Source organism: Oncorhynchus mykiss, chromosome 4 (assembly GCF_057628025.1).
Source record: "Oncorhynchus mykiss isolate SJ-2025 chromosome 4, ASM5762802v1, whole genome shotgun sequence".
NCBI classification, from domain to species: Eukaryota; Metazoa; Chordata; class Actinopteri; order Salmoniformes; family Salmonidae; genus Oncorhynchus; species Oncorhynchus mykiss.
This window is the reverse complement of record NC_143025.1, coordinates 8,586,308-8,602,554: the sequence shown is the minus strand read 5'-3', so window position 1 is coordinate 8,602,554 and position 16,247 is coordinate 8,586,308. Positions and strand designations below refer to the sequence as shown.

The 16,247-nt window shown below is 43.0% G+C and overlaps 1 protein-coding gene across 2 annotated transcripts in view; it reads right to left on the bottom strand.

Moving 5' to 3' along the window:
- The window catches only part of LOC110521231 (neuroplastin), a 59,738-nt gene that overhangs the window by 42,312 nt on the left and 1,179 nt on the right, over positions 1 to 16,247 (bottom strand). The gene's annotated exons all lie outside the window — the stretch shown is intronic.

Sequence of the window (16,247 nt, the reverse complement as noted above, 5' to 3'; positions counted from 1 at the left end):
TTTACAAAAGGTAACAACATTAGGAAATTAAAATCCTTGTATGTGGCCTTTTTAAGCATATTCCAGTAGAAATATACAGCTATAAATACCAACCTGCTTGCTCTTGAAAAACACAACTCAAGAGCCCCCCCCCCCCCCCCCCCTCTCTTTTGAAGACCTTAACCGTTTCTCCTTCTTCTTTATTTTACCTTTTGGGGGCGTGTCGGGGGCTGGGACTGCTAGGGTGGGAGAGAGGGTAGTGGGTGGTGGGGGTAGGTTAGGACTTTCTTTTGGGTTTGAGTTAGGTTGCGTTGTGTCTGCAAAAATGTCAAAAGAAATGTATCACATCAAAAAGGGGCATAAAGAACAACAGACATTAAAGACCAGTGTTACTACACAACATGGGTGTAAGAACAACTCAAACAACAGATAACACAACAGTTTAGAGAAAGTCGTGAGGTGGGACCTGAGAATCCAGTGATTGTAGGTCATAAACCAATCACATCCCTCCTTTAGGATTGCACAGTCAGCAAATCAGTGATTTCAGTGAAATCAGTGATTTCTCTGATACTTACCCATTGAATAACATAGACATTGACATTATAGGTCATAAACCAATCACATCCCTCCTTTAGGATTGCACAGTCAGCAAATAACCAGCAGAAGGAGATCCCTTTTAATCCATTTTCCCCATTGGTGGTGCTGAAATAATTGATGATTACTTACATAATTAGCAGAGAAACCACTCTGTACATTTGATGTACTTGATGTACAGTACATTGTTTTAAATAATATATGTGTCAACATGTACAAAATAAAAAAAAGGGTACTTTTGAGATATTCCTATTTTCTAATTTTGAATAAATGAATGTGAAGATGTGTATTTCAGAATCTAGACATATTCCATATGTTAGAGCACACGAAAAGGAGTATAATGACACTAAGATGTTGTCTGTATCATGGTGTCTGTATAATGACACTAAGATGTTGTCTGTATCATGGTGTCTGTATAATGACACTAAGATGTTGTCTGTATCATGGTGTCTGTATAATGACACTAAGATGTTGTCTGTATCATGTTGTCTGTCTAATGACACTAAGATGTTGTCTGTATCATGTTGTCTGTATAATGACACTAAGATGTTGTCTGTATCATGGTGTCTGTATAATGACATCCAAGATGGTGTCTGTATAATGACACTAAGATGTTGTCTGTATCATGTTGTCTGTATAATGACACTAAGATGTTGTCTGTATAATGACACTAAGATGTTGTCTGTATCATGTTGTCTGTATAATGACACTAAGATGTTGTCTGTATCATGGTGTCTGTATAATGACACTAAGATGTTGTCTGTATCATGGTGTCTGTATAATGACACTAAGATGTTGTCTGTATCATGTTGTCTGTCTAATGACACTAAGATGTTGTCTGTATAATGACATCCAAGATGGTGTCTGTATAATGACACTAAGATGTTGTCTGTATCATGTTGTCTGTATAATGACACTAAGATGTTGTCTGTATCATGTTGTCTGTCTAATGACACTAAGATGTTGTCTGTATAATGACATCCAAGATGGTGTCTGTATAATGACACTAAGATGTTGTCTGTATCATGACACTAAGATGTTGTCTGTATAATGACACTAAGATGTTGTCTGTATAATGACATCAAGATGTTGTCTGTATCATGTTGTCTGTATAATGACACTAAGATGTTGTCTGTATCATGTTGTCTGTATAATGACACTAAGATGTTGTCTGTATCATGTTGTCTATATAATGACACGAATATGTTGTCTGTATCATGTTGTCTGTATAATGACACTAAGATGTTGGCTGTATCATGTTGTCTGTATAATGGCACTAAGATGTTGTCTGTATCATGTTGTCTGTATAATGACACTAAGATGTTGTCTGTATAATGACACTAAGATGTTGTCTGTATAATGACATCCAAGATGTTGTCTGTATAATGACACTAAGATGTCTGTATAATGACACTAAGATGTTGTCTGTATAATGACACTAAGATGCTGTCTGTATAATGACACTAAGATGTTGTCTGTATAATGACACTAAGATGTTGTCTGTATCATGGTGTCTGTATAATGACACTAAGATGTTGTCTGTATCATGGTGTCTGTATAATGACACTAAGATGTTGTCTATATCATGTTGTCTGTCTAATGACACTAAGATGCTGTCTGTATAATGACACTAAGATGTTGTCTGTATAATGACATCCAAGATGTTGTCTGTATCATGACACTAAGATGTTGTCTGTATAATGACACTAAGCTGTTGTCTGTATAATGACATCAAGATGTTGTCTGTATCATGTTGTCTGTATAATGACACTAAGATGTTGTCTGTATCATGTTGTCTGTATAATGACACTAAGATGTTGTCTGTATCATGTTGTCTGTATAATGACACTAAGATGTTGTCTGTATCATGTTGTCTGTATAATGGCACTAAGATGTTGTCTGTATCATGTTCTGTATAATGACACTAAGATGTTGTCTGTATAATGACACTAAGATGTTGTCTGTATAATGACATCCAAGATGGTGTCTGTATAATGACACTAAGATGTTGTCTGTATAATGACACTAAGATGTTGTCTGTATAATGACACTAAGATGTTGTCTGTATAATGACACTAAGATGTTGTCTGTATAATGACACTAAGATGGTGTCTGTATAATGACACTAAGATGTTGTCTGTATAATGACACTAAGATGTTGTCTGTATAATTACATCAAGATGTTGTCTGTATAATGACATCAAGATGTTGTCTGTATCATGTTGTCTGTATCATGCTGTCTGTATAATGACATCACGATGTTGTCTGTATCATGTTGTCTGTATAATGACATCCAAGATGTTGTCTGTATAATGACATCAAGATGTTGTCTGTATCATGTTGTCTGTATAATGACACCAAGATGTTGTCTGTATCATGTTGTCTATATAATGACACCAAGGTGTTGTCTGTATAATGACACCAATATGTTGTCTGTATAATGACACCAAGATGTCTGTATCATGTTATCTGTATAATGACACTAAGATGTTGTCTGTATAATGACACCAAGATGTCTATATCATGTTGTCTGTATAATGACACCAAGATGTTGTCTGTATAATGACACCAATATGTTGTCTGTATAATGACACTAAGATGTTGTCTGTATAATGACACTAAGATGTTGTCTGTATAATGACACCGAGATGTCTGTATCATGCTGTCTGTATAATGACATCAAGATGGTGTCTGTATAATGACATCAAGATGTTGTCTGTATAATGACACTAAGATGTTGTCTGTATAATTACACCAATATGTCTGTATCATGTTGTCTGTATAATGACATCAATATGTTGTCTGTGTCATGGTGTCTGTATAATGACATCAATATGTTGTCTGTATCATGTTGTCTGTATAATGACAATAAGAGGCGACTCCGGGATGCTGGCCTTCTAGGAGTTGCAAAGAAAAAGCCATCTCAGACTGGCCAATAAAAAGAAAAGATTAAGATGGGCAAAAGAACACAGACACTGGATAGAGGAACTCTGCCTAGAAGGCCAGCATCCAGGAGTCGCCTCTTCACTGTTGACGTTGAGACTGGTGTTTTGCGGGTACTATTTAATGAAGCTGCCAGTTGAGGACTTGTGAGGTGTCTGTTTCTCAAACTAGACACTAATGTACTTTTCCTCTTGCTCAGTTGTGCACCGGGGCCTACCACTCCTCGATCTATTAAGGTTAGAGCCAGTTTGCGCTGTTCTGTGAAAGGAGTAGGACACAGAGTTGTACGAGATCTTCAGTTTCTTGGCAATTTCTCACATGGAATAGCCTTCATTTCTCAGAACAAGAATAGACTGGCGAGTTTCAGAAGTTTGGTCTTTGTTTCTGGGCATTTTGAGCCTGTAATCGATCCCACAAATGCTGATGCTCCAGATACTAAACTAGTCTAAAGGCCCGTTTTATTGCTTCTTTAATCTGAACAACAGTTTTCAGCTGTGCTAACATAATTGCAAAAGGGTTTTCTAATGATCAATTAGCCTTTTAAAATTATAAACTTGGATTAGCTAACACAATGTGCCATTGGAACACAGGAGTGATAGTTGCTGATAATGGGCCTCTGTACACTTACGTAGATTTCCCATTAAAAATCTGCCATTTCCAGCTACAATAGTCATTAACAACATTAACATGTTATTTTAATGGACAGAAAATGTGCTTTTCTTTCAAAAACAAGGACATTTCTACGTGACCCTAAACCTTTGAACGGTAGTGTACATTTATTGAGGAGTGCACGCCACGTGGCCGGTAAGGTTTGCATGTCACAGGAGGCGTGTCTACACTGTAGGTCTACATGGAGCTTAATAAAAACAGTCAATTTCATCAACATAAAAATTAAAAAATCATATCAAACATCCTTCCTCCTAATGAAGTTTCTATGTGAGAATTTCCAGAACAATCTGAGACCCCCCTCCCAAAACAAAACGCTGGAGTGGAATCACCCAATACCTTACTGGCATTGAGGCCAAGTGGAACACTTGCACACATACACAACGCACATACACACACCGTGTTGAGAGTCATTGTTAAAAGAATTGCCACAACACATGAATTGCCACAACACATGAATTGCCACAACACAGTCTGGTTGAACAAGATGGAAAGCTTTGCTCACTAAGTGAAGTAAAACAACAGCAACGTTTTTCCTATCTAGTTTAACCAGGGTACCAACACAGGGTCTCCTCTGTCCTCGCCTCCTTCCTTCCCTAAGGCCTTTTCTTCCTGTGGTTTTGAGAAGGAGGTGAGGAGAAAGGAAAAAGATGATTGGAGATAGACTCAAGTGACAGTCTGACTCAAGTGTGTGGGAGGGAGTGTGTGTGTACGTCAGCAAATTAAAAGAGAAAAAGACAATCGAAGACTGTTGATCAAAACCCCAGCATTAATCCTGAACCTAAACTGCAGATGGCATAGAGAGATAGAACAGGAGGAGTTCTACTTCATTCTGTGACATTTGACCTTTATAATTCATCTTAGTAATCACATCATGAATAATGACAAAATGGCAAACATAATGAAAGAAGGAAAGGAAGAAAAATGGGAGGACAAGATGAACAGAACTGAGATGTACCTGTAACTAAGGAGGGATGACAAGGAGAACAGAGCAGAGATGTACCTGTAACTAAGGAGGGATGACGGGGAGAACAGAGCAGAGCTGTACCTGTAACTAAGGAGGGATGACGAGGAGAACAGAACTGAGATGTACCTGTAACTAAGGAGAAATGATGAGGAGAACAGAACAGAGATGTACCTGTAACTAAGGAGGGATGACGAGGAGAACAGAACAGAGATGTACCTGTAACTAAGGAGGGATGACGAGGAGAACAGAACAGAGATGTACCTGTAACTAAGGAGGGATGACGAGGAGAACAGAACAGAGATGTACCTGTAACTAAGGAGGGATGACGAGGAGAACAGAGCAGAGATGTACCTGTAACTAAGGAGGGATGACGAGGAGAACAGAACAGAGATGTACCTGTAACTAAGGAGAAATGATGAGGAGAACAGAGCAGAGCTGTACCTGTAACTAAGGAGGGATGACAAGGAGAACAGAACAGAGATGTACCTGTAACTAAGGAGGGATGACGAGGAGAACAGAACAGAGCTGTACCTGTAACTAAGGAGGGATGACGAGGAGAACAGAACAGAGCTGTACCTGTAACTAAGGAGGGATGACGAGGAGAACAGAACAGAGCTGTACCTGTAACTAAGGAGGGATGACGAGGAGAACAGAGCAGAGATGTACCTGTAACTAAGGAGGGATGACGGGGAGAACAGAACAGAGATGTACCTGTAACTAAGGAGGGATGACGGGGAGAACAGAGCAGAGATGTACCTGTAACTAAGGAGGGATGACGAGGAGAACAGAGCAGAGCTGTACCTGTAACTAAGGAGGGATGAAAAGGAGAACAGAACAGAGATGTACCTGTAACTAAGGAGGGATGACGGGGAGAACAGAACAGAGATGTACCTGTAACTAAGGAGGGATGACGAGGAGAACAGAGCAGAGCTGTACCTGTAACTAAGGAGGGATGACGAGGAGAACAGAGCAGAGATGTACCTGTAACTAAGGAGGGATGACGAGGAGAACAGAACAGAGATGTACCTGTAACTAAGGAGGGATGACGAGGAGAACAGAACAGAGATGTACCTGTAACTAAGGAGGGATGACGAGGAGAACAGAACAGAGATGTACCTGTAACTAAGGAGGGATGACGAGGAGAACAGAGCAGAGCTGTACCTGTAACTAAGGAGGGATGAGGAGAACAGAACAGAGCTGTACCTGTAACTAAGGAGGGATGAAGGGGAGAACAGAACAGAGATGTACCTGTAACTAAGGAGAAATGATGAGGAGAACAGAACAGTGATGTACCTGTAACTAAGGAGGGATGACGAGGAGAACAGAACAGAGATGTACCTGTAACTAAGGAGGGATGATGAGGAGAACAGAACAGAGATGTACCTGTAACTAAGGAGGGATGACGAGGAGAACAGAGCAGAGCTGTACCTGTAACTAAGAAGGGATGAGGAGAACAGAACAGAGATGTACCTGTAACTAAGGAGGGATGACGAGGAGAACAGAACAGAGATGTACCTGTAACTAAGGAGGGATGACGAGGAGAACAGAACAGAGATGTACCTGTAACTAAGGAGGGATGACAAGGAGAACAGAACAGAGATGTACCTGTAACTAAGGAGGGATGACGAGGAGAACAGAACAGAGATGTACCTGTAACTAAGGAGGGATGACGGGGAGAACAGAGCAGAGATGTACCTGTAACTAAGGAGGGATGACGAGGAGAACAGAGCAGAGCTGTACCTGTAACTAAGGAGGGATGAAAAGGAGAACAGAGCAGAGATGTACCTGTAACTAAGGAGGGATGACGGGGAGAACAGAGCAGAGCTGTACCTGTAACTAAGGAGGGATGACGAGGAGAACAGAACTGAGATGTACCTGTAACTAAGGAGAAATGATGAGGAGAACAGAACAGAGATGTACCTGTAACTAAGGAGGGATGACGAGGAGAACAGAACAGAGATGTACCTGTAACTAAGGAGGGATGACGAGGAGAACAGAACAGAGATGTACCTGTAACTAAGGAGGGATGACGAGGAGAACAGAACAGAGATGTACCTGTAACTAAGGAGGGATGACGAGGAGAACAGAGCAGAGATGTACCTGTAACTAAGGAGGGATGACGAGGAGAACAGAACAGAGATGTACCTGTAACTAAGGAGAAATGATGAGGAGAACAGAGCAGAGCTGTACCTGTAACTAAGGAGGGATGACAAGGAGAACAGAACAGAGATGTACCTGTAACTAAGGAGGGATGACGAGGAGAACAGAACAGAGCTGTACCTGTAACTAAGGAGGGATGACGAGGAGAACAGAACAGAGCTGTACCTGTAACTAAGGAGGGATGACGAGGAGAACAGAACAGAGCTGTACCTGTAACTAAGGAGGGATGACGAGGAGAACAGAGCAGAGATGTACCTGTAACTAAGGAGGGATGACGGGGAGAACAGAACAGAGATGTACCTGTAACTAAGGAGGGATGACGGGGAGAACAGAGCAGAGATGTACCTGTAACTAAGGAGGGATGACGAGGAGAACAGAGCAGAGCTGTACCTGTAACTAAGGAGGGATGAAAAGGAGAACAGAACAGAGATGTACCTGTAACTAAGGAGGGATGACGGGGAGAACAGAACAGAGATGTACCTGTAACTAAGGAGGGATGACGAGGAGAACAGAGCAGAGCTGTACCTGTAACTAAGGAGGGATGACGAGGAGAACAGAGCAGAGATGTACCTGTAACTAAGGAGGGATGACGAGGAGAACAGAACAGAGATGTACCTGTAACTAAGGAGGGATGACGAGGAGAACAGAGCAGAGCTGTACCTGTAACTAAGGAGGGATGAGGAGAACAGAACAGAGATGTACCTGTAACTAAGGAGGGATGACGAGGAGAACAGAACAGAGATGTACCTGTAACTAAGGAGGGATGACGAGGAGAACAGAACAGAGATGTACCTGTAACTAAGGAGGGATGACAAGGAGAACAGAACAGAGATGTACCTGTAACTAAGGAGGGATGACGAGGAGAACAGAACAGAGATGTACCTGTAACTAAGGAGGGATGACGAGGAGAACAGAACAGAGCTGTACCTGTAACTAAGGAGGGATGATGAGGAGAACAGAACAGAGATGTACCTGTAACTAAGGAGGGATGACGAGGAGAACAGAGCAGAGCTGTACCTGTAACTAAGGAGGGATGAGGAGAACAGAACAGAGATGTACCTGTAACTAAGGAGGGATGACGAGGAGAACAGAACAGAGATGTACCTGTAACTAAGGAGGGATGACGAGGAGAACAGAACAGAGATGTACCTGTAACTAAGGAGGGATGACAAGGAGAACAGAACAGAGATGTACCTGTAACTAAGGAGGGATGACGAGGAGAACAGAACAGAGATGTACCTGTAACTAAGGAGGGATGATGAGGAGAACAGAACAGAGATGTACCTGTAACTAAGGAGGGATGACGAGGAGAACAGAACAGAGCTGTACCTGTAACTAAGGAGGGATGACGAGGAGAACAGAGCAGAGATGTACCTGTAACTAAGGAGGGATGACGAGGAGAACAGAACAGAGATGTACCTGTAACTAAGGAGGGATGACGAGGAGAACAGAGCAGAGCTGTACCTGTAACTAAGGAGGGATGAGGAGAACAGAACAGAGATGTACCTGTAACTAAGGAGGGATGACGAGGAGAACAGAACAGAGATGTACCTGTAACTAAGGAGGGATGACGAGGAGAACAGAACAGAGATGTACCTGTAACTAAGGAGGGATGACAAGGAGAACAGAACAGAGATGTACCTGTAACTAAGGAGGGATGACGAGGAGAACAGAACAGAGATGTACCTGTAACTAAGGAGGGATGACGAGGAGAACAGAACAGAGCTGTACCTGTAACTAAGGAGGGATGATGAGGAGAACAGAACAGAGATGTACCTGTAACTAAGGAGGGATGACGAGGAGAACAGAGCAGAGCTGTACCTGTAACTAAGGAGGGATGAGGAGAACAGAACAGAGATGTACCTGTAACTAAGGAGGGATGACGAGGAGAACAGAACAGAGATGTACCTGTAACTAAGGAGGGATGACGAGGAGAACAGAACAGAGATGTACCTGTAACTAAGGAGGGATGACAAGGAGAACAGAACAGAGATGTACCTGTAACTAAGGAGGGATGACGAGGAGAACAGAACAGAGATGTACCTGTAACTAAGGAGGGATGATGAGGAGAACAGAACAGAGATGTACCTGTAACTAAGGAGGGATGACGAGGAGAACAGAACAGAGATGTACCTGTAACTAAGGAGGGATGACGAGGAGAACAGAGCAGAGCTGTACCTGTAACTAAGGACGGATGACAAGGAGAACAGAACAGAGCTGTACCTGTAACTAAGGAGGGATGACGAGGAGAACAGAGCAGAGCTGTACCTGTAACTAAGGAGGGATGACGAGGAGAACAGAACAGAGATGTACCTGTAACTAAGGAGGGATGACGAGGAGAACAGAACAGAGATGTACCTGTAACTAAGGAGGGATGACGAGGAGAACAGAGCAGAGATGTACCTGTAACGAAGGAGGGATGACGAGGAGAACAGAACAGAGATGTACCTGTAACGAAGGAGGGATGACGAGGAGAACAGAACAGAGATGTACCTGTAACTATGGAGGGATGACAAGAACAGAGCAGAGCTGTACCTGTAACTATGGAGGGATGACGAGAACAGAACATAGATGTACTTAGCGTGTTTAGCCTGCCTCTAGACAAACAGGTGTGTTTAGCCTGCCTCTAGACAGACAGGTGTGTTTGGCCTGCCTCTAGACAGACAGATGTGTTTGGCCTGCCTCTAGACAGACAGGTGTGTTTGGCCTGCCTCTAGACAGACAGGTGTGTTTGGCCTGCCTCTAGACAGACAGGTGTGTTTAGCCTGCCTCTAGACAGACATGTGTGTTTGGCCTGCCTCTAGACAGACAGGTGTGTTTAGCCTGCCTCTAGACAGACAGGTGTGTTTAGCCTGCCTCTAGACAGACAGGTGTGTTTAGCCTGCCTCTAGACAGACAGGTGTGTTTAGCCTGCCTCTAGACAGACAGGAGTGTTTAGCCTGCCTCTAGACAGACAGGTGTGTTTAGCCTGCCTCTAGACAGACAGGTGTGTTTAGCCTGCCTCTAGACAGACAGGTGTGTTTAGCCTGCCTCTAGACAGACATGTGTGTTTAGCCTGCCTCTAGACAGACAGGTGTGTTTAGCCTGCCTCTAGACAGACAGGTGTGTTTAGCCTGCCTCTAGACAGACAGGTGTGTTTAGCCTGCCTCTAGACAGACAGGTGTGTTTAGCCTGCCTCTAGACAGACAGGTGTGTTTAGCCTGCCTCTAGACAGACAGGTGTGTTTAGCCTGCCTCTAGACAGACAGGTGTGTTTAGCCTGCCTCTAGACAGACAGGTGTGTTTAGCCTGCCTCTAGACAGACAGGTGTGTTTGGCCTGCCTCTAGACAGACAGGTGTGTTTAGCCTGCCTCTAGACAGACAGGTGTGTTTGGCCTGCCTCTAGACAGACAGGTGTGTTTGGCCTGCCTCTAGACAGACATGTGTGTTTGGCCTGCCTCTAGACAGACAGGTGTGTTTAGCCTGCCTCTAGACAGACAGGTGTGTTTGGCCTGCCTCTAGACAGACAGGTGTGTTTAGCCTGCCTCTAGACAGACATGTGTGTTTGACCTGCCTCTAGACAGACATGTGTGTTTGGCCTGCCTCTAGACAGACAGGTGTGTTTAGCCTGCCTCTAGACAGACAGGTGTGTTTAGCCTGCCTCTAGACAGACAGGTGTGTTTAGCCTGCCTCTAGACAGACAGGTGTGTTTAGCCTGCCTCTAGACAGACAGGAGTGTTTAGCCTGCCTCTAGACAGACAGGTGTGTTTAGCCTGCCTCTAGACAGACAGGTGTGTTTAGCCTGCCTCTAGACAGACAGGTGTGTTTAGCCTGCCTCTAGACAGACAGGTGTGTTTAGCCTGCCTCTAGACAGACAGGTGTGTTTAGCCTGCCTCTAGACAGACAGGTGTGTTTAGCCTGCCTCTAGACAGACAGGTGTGTTTAGCCTGCCTCTAGACAGACATGTGTGTTTGGCCTGCCTCTAGACAGACATGTGTGTTTGGCCTGCCTCTAGACAGACAGGTGTGTTTAGCCTGCCTCTAGACAGACAGGTGTGTTTAGCCTGCCTCTAGACAGACAGGTGTGTTTAGCCTGCCTCTAGACAGACAGGTGTGTTTAGCCTGCCTCTAGACAGACAGGAGTGTTTAGCCTGCCTCTAGACAGACAGGTGTGTTTAGCCTGCCTCTAGACAGACAGGTGTGTTTAGCCTGCCTCTAGACAGACAGGTGTGTTTAGCCTGCCTCTAGACAGACAGGTGTGTTTAGCCTGCCTCTAGACAGACAGGTGTGTTTAGCCTGCCTCTAGACAGACAGGTGTGTTTGGCCTGCCTCTAGACAGACAGGTGTGTTTAGACTGCCTCTAGACAGACAGGTGTGTTTGGCCTGCCTCTAGACAGACAGATGTTAAAACCAAATTTGTATTTACAATGACGGCCTACACCGGCCAAGCCCGGACAACGCTGGGCCAATTGTGCACCGCCCTATGGTTCCTCCCAATCACGGCCGGTTGTGATACAGCCTGGAATGGAACCAGGGTCTGTAGTGACGCCTCTAGCAGGGAGATGCAGCACCTCAGACCATTGCACAACTCCGGAGGCATTCAGGGAAAGATATGGCTTCAACAGTAACTGATACACAGTAACAGGATCTTGCCTTGTGAGAACAACACGTCTCTGTATCACGTACAAATACAGTTCCATTGAATCTGAACAATGGGATTATGAGCCAGCTTGCTGAATCATTCAATAACTAGCAGGTATGATAAAATAGGCCTACTGTGGAAGCTTCCACGTCACTAGGTTCCAGTAGGCTAAAGTGGTCCCTTCTAAAAGTATAAACAGAACGGAATAGAACAGAATAGAATAGAAGCTGCCGTCCCACTAGGCTGTAGTGTTCCATTCTAAATGTATCAACAGAACAGAATAGAAGCTTCCATCCCACTAGGCTGTAGTGTTCCATTCTAAATGTATCAACAGAACAGAATAGAAGCTTCCATCCCACTAGGCTGTAGTGTTCCATTCTAAATGTATCAACAGAACAGAATAGAAGCTTCCATCTCACTAGGCTGTAGTGTTCCATTCTAAATGTATCAACAGAACAGAATAGAAGCTTCCATCCCACTAGGCTGTAGTGTTCCATTCTAAATGTATCAACAGAACAGAATAGAAGCTTCCATCCCACTAGGCTGTAGTGTTCCATTCTAAATGTATCAACAGAACAGAATAGAAGCTTCCATCTCACTAGGCTGTAGTGTTCCATTCTAAATGTATCAACAGAACAGAATAGAAGCTTCCATCCCACTAGGCTGTAGTGTTCCATTCTAAATGTATCAACAGAACAGAATAGAAGCTTCCATCTCACTAGGCTGTAGTGTTCCATTCTAAATGTATCAACAGAACAGAATAGAAGCTTCCATCCCACTAGGCTGTAGTGTTCCATTCTAATTGTATCAACAGAACAGAATAGAAGCTTCCATCCCACTAGGCTGTAGTGTTCCATTCTAAATGTATCAACAGAACAGAATAGAAGCTTCCATCCCACTAGGCTGTAGTGTTCCATTCTAAACCTTTTATCTAAAGACTTAGGACAGGTGAAACACATCTCAACTCAGCTCTATAGGGACTGGATTTACCTGCAGTGGGTGGGCTATTTCAGAGTAAAGTACGACTCCATTGAGAATGAAATCAATTCCATTCCACAGTGCCTTGTTGTGCATCTCTCTCTCTCTGTGAAGAGTTAACCAATCCACTCTTCTTTTCAAGGATAGGGGACGACATTAATAAAGCCATAGTGCGGGGGGGGGCACCTGTCCCAGTGCTGTCCTGCTGCATCTCAAGTCTATAAATAGACACATGCAGCAAAATGGACTGGTGGAGCTACTCTGACTGGAAAAAGTCAAGGGGTCTGAATACTTGCTGAATGCACGGTAGTTTCAGCAAAGAGGAAGAGGTGAAGCGAGAGGTCTCACTCTCGCCAAAATCTGTCCAGTGTAAAACCAGTACTTTTCTATGGGAATAATAAGCAGACCTAAGCTTTTCACCTGCCTCCCTGCCTTTGGAATGCAGATTTTTAGGGTGAAGAGATGAATATCTCATCATTATATACAGATCTCTGGTTTCAGCCTCTAGTGAATTAGAAAGGAAAGTTGTTGAATGCTGAATTACTCTAAAGTATATTGATGTTTCGCCAAAATTATATAAATCATTCCTGCCCCAAAAAAGTTTATTGAAATACTTCACGAGGGAGCATGACTTAATGAGGATCATTAGCTTCTTTAACAAACAAACAAAACAATCGCTGTGGATTGTTTAAAATCAAAGTGTGTTTTGGGAAGCCGGCAATTTGGGCAGTGAGCGTGGGAACACGTCTAGCTGATTTGAGTTGCAGCTGTCGGAGAAAAGCGTCAAAAATATGTGTGAAGATAAATGTGTTTTAAGAATATTTTAAAATGTTGCATCAAGAACAGGGGGGGGGGGGGGGGGGGGGGGTATGGTGTGTCTCCAGAATGCATAAATATGTAGGAAAGTGCCCATTTTGTCAACATCTTTTTTTCCGTTTAACTCTTAACTCCCCACGTACACCACTTGTTTTTTCATCGCCTCACACAAGTCAACAAAGTCTGGTTTTGTAAAACTCCATTGCGAATGATAATTTCTCAGTATTTAAAAATATATATTATCTTTCCAACACTCCCGGCCTCAAAAAATCACTAAGCCTCAGTGTGAAAGAGCAAAATATCATGATCCCATATACCCAGTGGAAACATCTTTCTGTCCCGAGCTCACTGGCACAGGAACCTTTTAGGGCCTGGAATAGGCTAGTTGCTACAATGTTGCAAGTTTTAGCGACCGTTTCCAGGCAGACCCTGTGATGATTTAATACAATGTTGAACTTCACTAACAATAGCTCAAGTCAAGACAGATTTTTTTTTAAAGGGAGGCAGACAGACAGAGAAAAGAGATTAATTTGATTGAAATAACTGTTTTCTACTGTTTTTATTTCTCAGTTTTAGGCTAATATGGTATCTTAGTTGATGATGGAAATTATAGGTCTCCTGCTTCATTGGCCTATAGGCTATCTCTGAGTTATATGGGAATTATAGGTCTCCTGCCTCATTGGCCTATAGGCTATCTCTGAGTTCTATGGGAATTATAGGTCTCCTGCCTCATTGGCCTATAGGCTATCTCTGAATTCTATGGGAATTATAGGTCTACTGCTTCATTGGCCTATAGGCTATCTCTGAATTCTATGGGAATTATAGGTCTACTGCCTCATTGGCCTATAGGCTATCTCTGAATTATATGGGAATTATAGGTCTCCTGCCTCATTGGCCTATAGGCTATATCTGAATTCTATGGGAATTATAGGTCTCCTGCCACATTGGCCTATAGGCTATCTCTGAATTCTATGGGAATTATAGGTCTCCTGCCTCATTGGCCTATAGGCTATCTCTGAATTATATGGGAATTATAGGTCTTCTGCCTCATTGGCCTATAGGCTATCTCTGAATTCTATGGGAATTATAGGTCTACTGCCTCATTGGCCTATAGGCTATCTCTGAATTCTATGGGAATTATAGGTCTACTGCCTCATTGGCCTATAGGCTATATCTGAATTCTATGGGAATTATAGGTATCCTGCCTCATTGGCCTATAGGCTATCTCTGAATTCTATGGGAATTATAGGTCTACTGCCTCATTGGCCTATAGGCTATCTCTGAATGATATGGGAATTGTAGGTCTCCTGCCTCATTGGCCTATAGGCTATCTCTGAATGATATGGGAATTGTAGGTCTCCTGCCTCATTGGCCAATAGGCTATCTCTGAATGATATGGGAATTATAGGTCTCCTGCCTCATTGGCCTATAGGCTATCTCTGAATTCTATGGGAATTATAGGTCTACTGCCTCATTGGCCTATAGGCTATCTCTGAATTCTATGGGAATTATAAGTCTCCTGCCTCATTGGCCTATAGGCTATATCTGAATTCTATGGGAATTATAGGTATCCTGCCTCATTGGCCTATAGGCTATCTCTGAATTCTATGGGAATTATAGGTCTCCTGCTTCATTGGCCTATAGGCTATCTCTGAATTCTATGGGAATTATAGGTCTCCTGCCTCATTGGCCTATAGGCTATCTCTGAATTCTATGGGAATTATAGGTCTCCTGCTTCATTGGCCTATAGGCTATCTCTGAATTCTATGGGAATTATAGGTCTCCTGCCTCATTGGCCTATAGGCTATCTCTGAATTCTATGGGAATTATAGGTCTCCTGCTTCATTGGCCTATAGGCTATCTCTGAGTTCTATGGGAATTATAGGTCTCCTGCTTCATTAGCCTATAGGCTATATCTGAATTCTATGCTCTCGTGTCTTTAGCCGCCAATGGATCACAGAGTATCAATCTGTCTGTATGACAGAGGCTAGTGCTCTCACCGTAGTTCATTTTAAATTGTAATATTTTCATCATTTTACTTCAGATTCTAAGTATTAACCACACGACAATGATTTTGAGAAACCCAAAAACGTTATTATTTAAATGAAACTGTTCCACAAAAATTGACATGTAAAAATAATCATAACTGGCACACGGATAGGTAGAAATGGTAGGATAAACTGTAAGCTTCCCTAAACAGACAACAAAAGGTGAACGCGCAAGTGTGTGCACATTTAGGAGTTCCAGTGAACAGAGGGATGATATGTTAGCTAGCTGGCTATGGCTAGCTGGCTAACCCCCCCCCCATGATGGGTATAGGGAACAGTATCATGTATTAGGCCAAACCTATCCATGTTACATTGAACTGGGTGAATGGAATGTGAATAGCAGTCATCCGATATGCTTTAATAGAAACAAGGCCATGCTCATTAAAAAATGATTGTCCTCCCTCATCTTAAACAGCACCAACTGCCACTAGTGATGTACCATGACCTGACCAGTCGCAGGTGAATGTACTATTAATG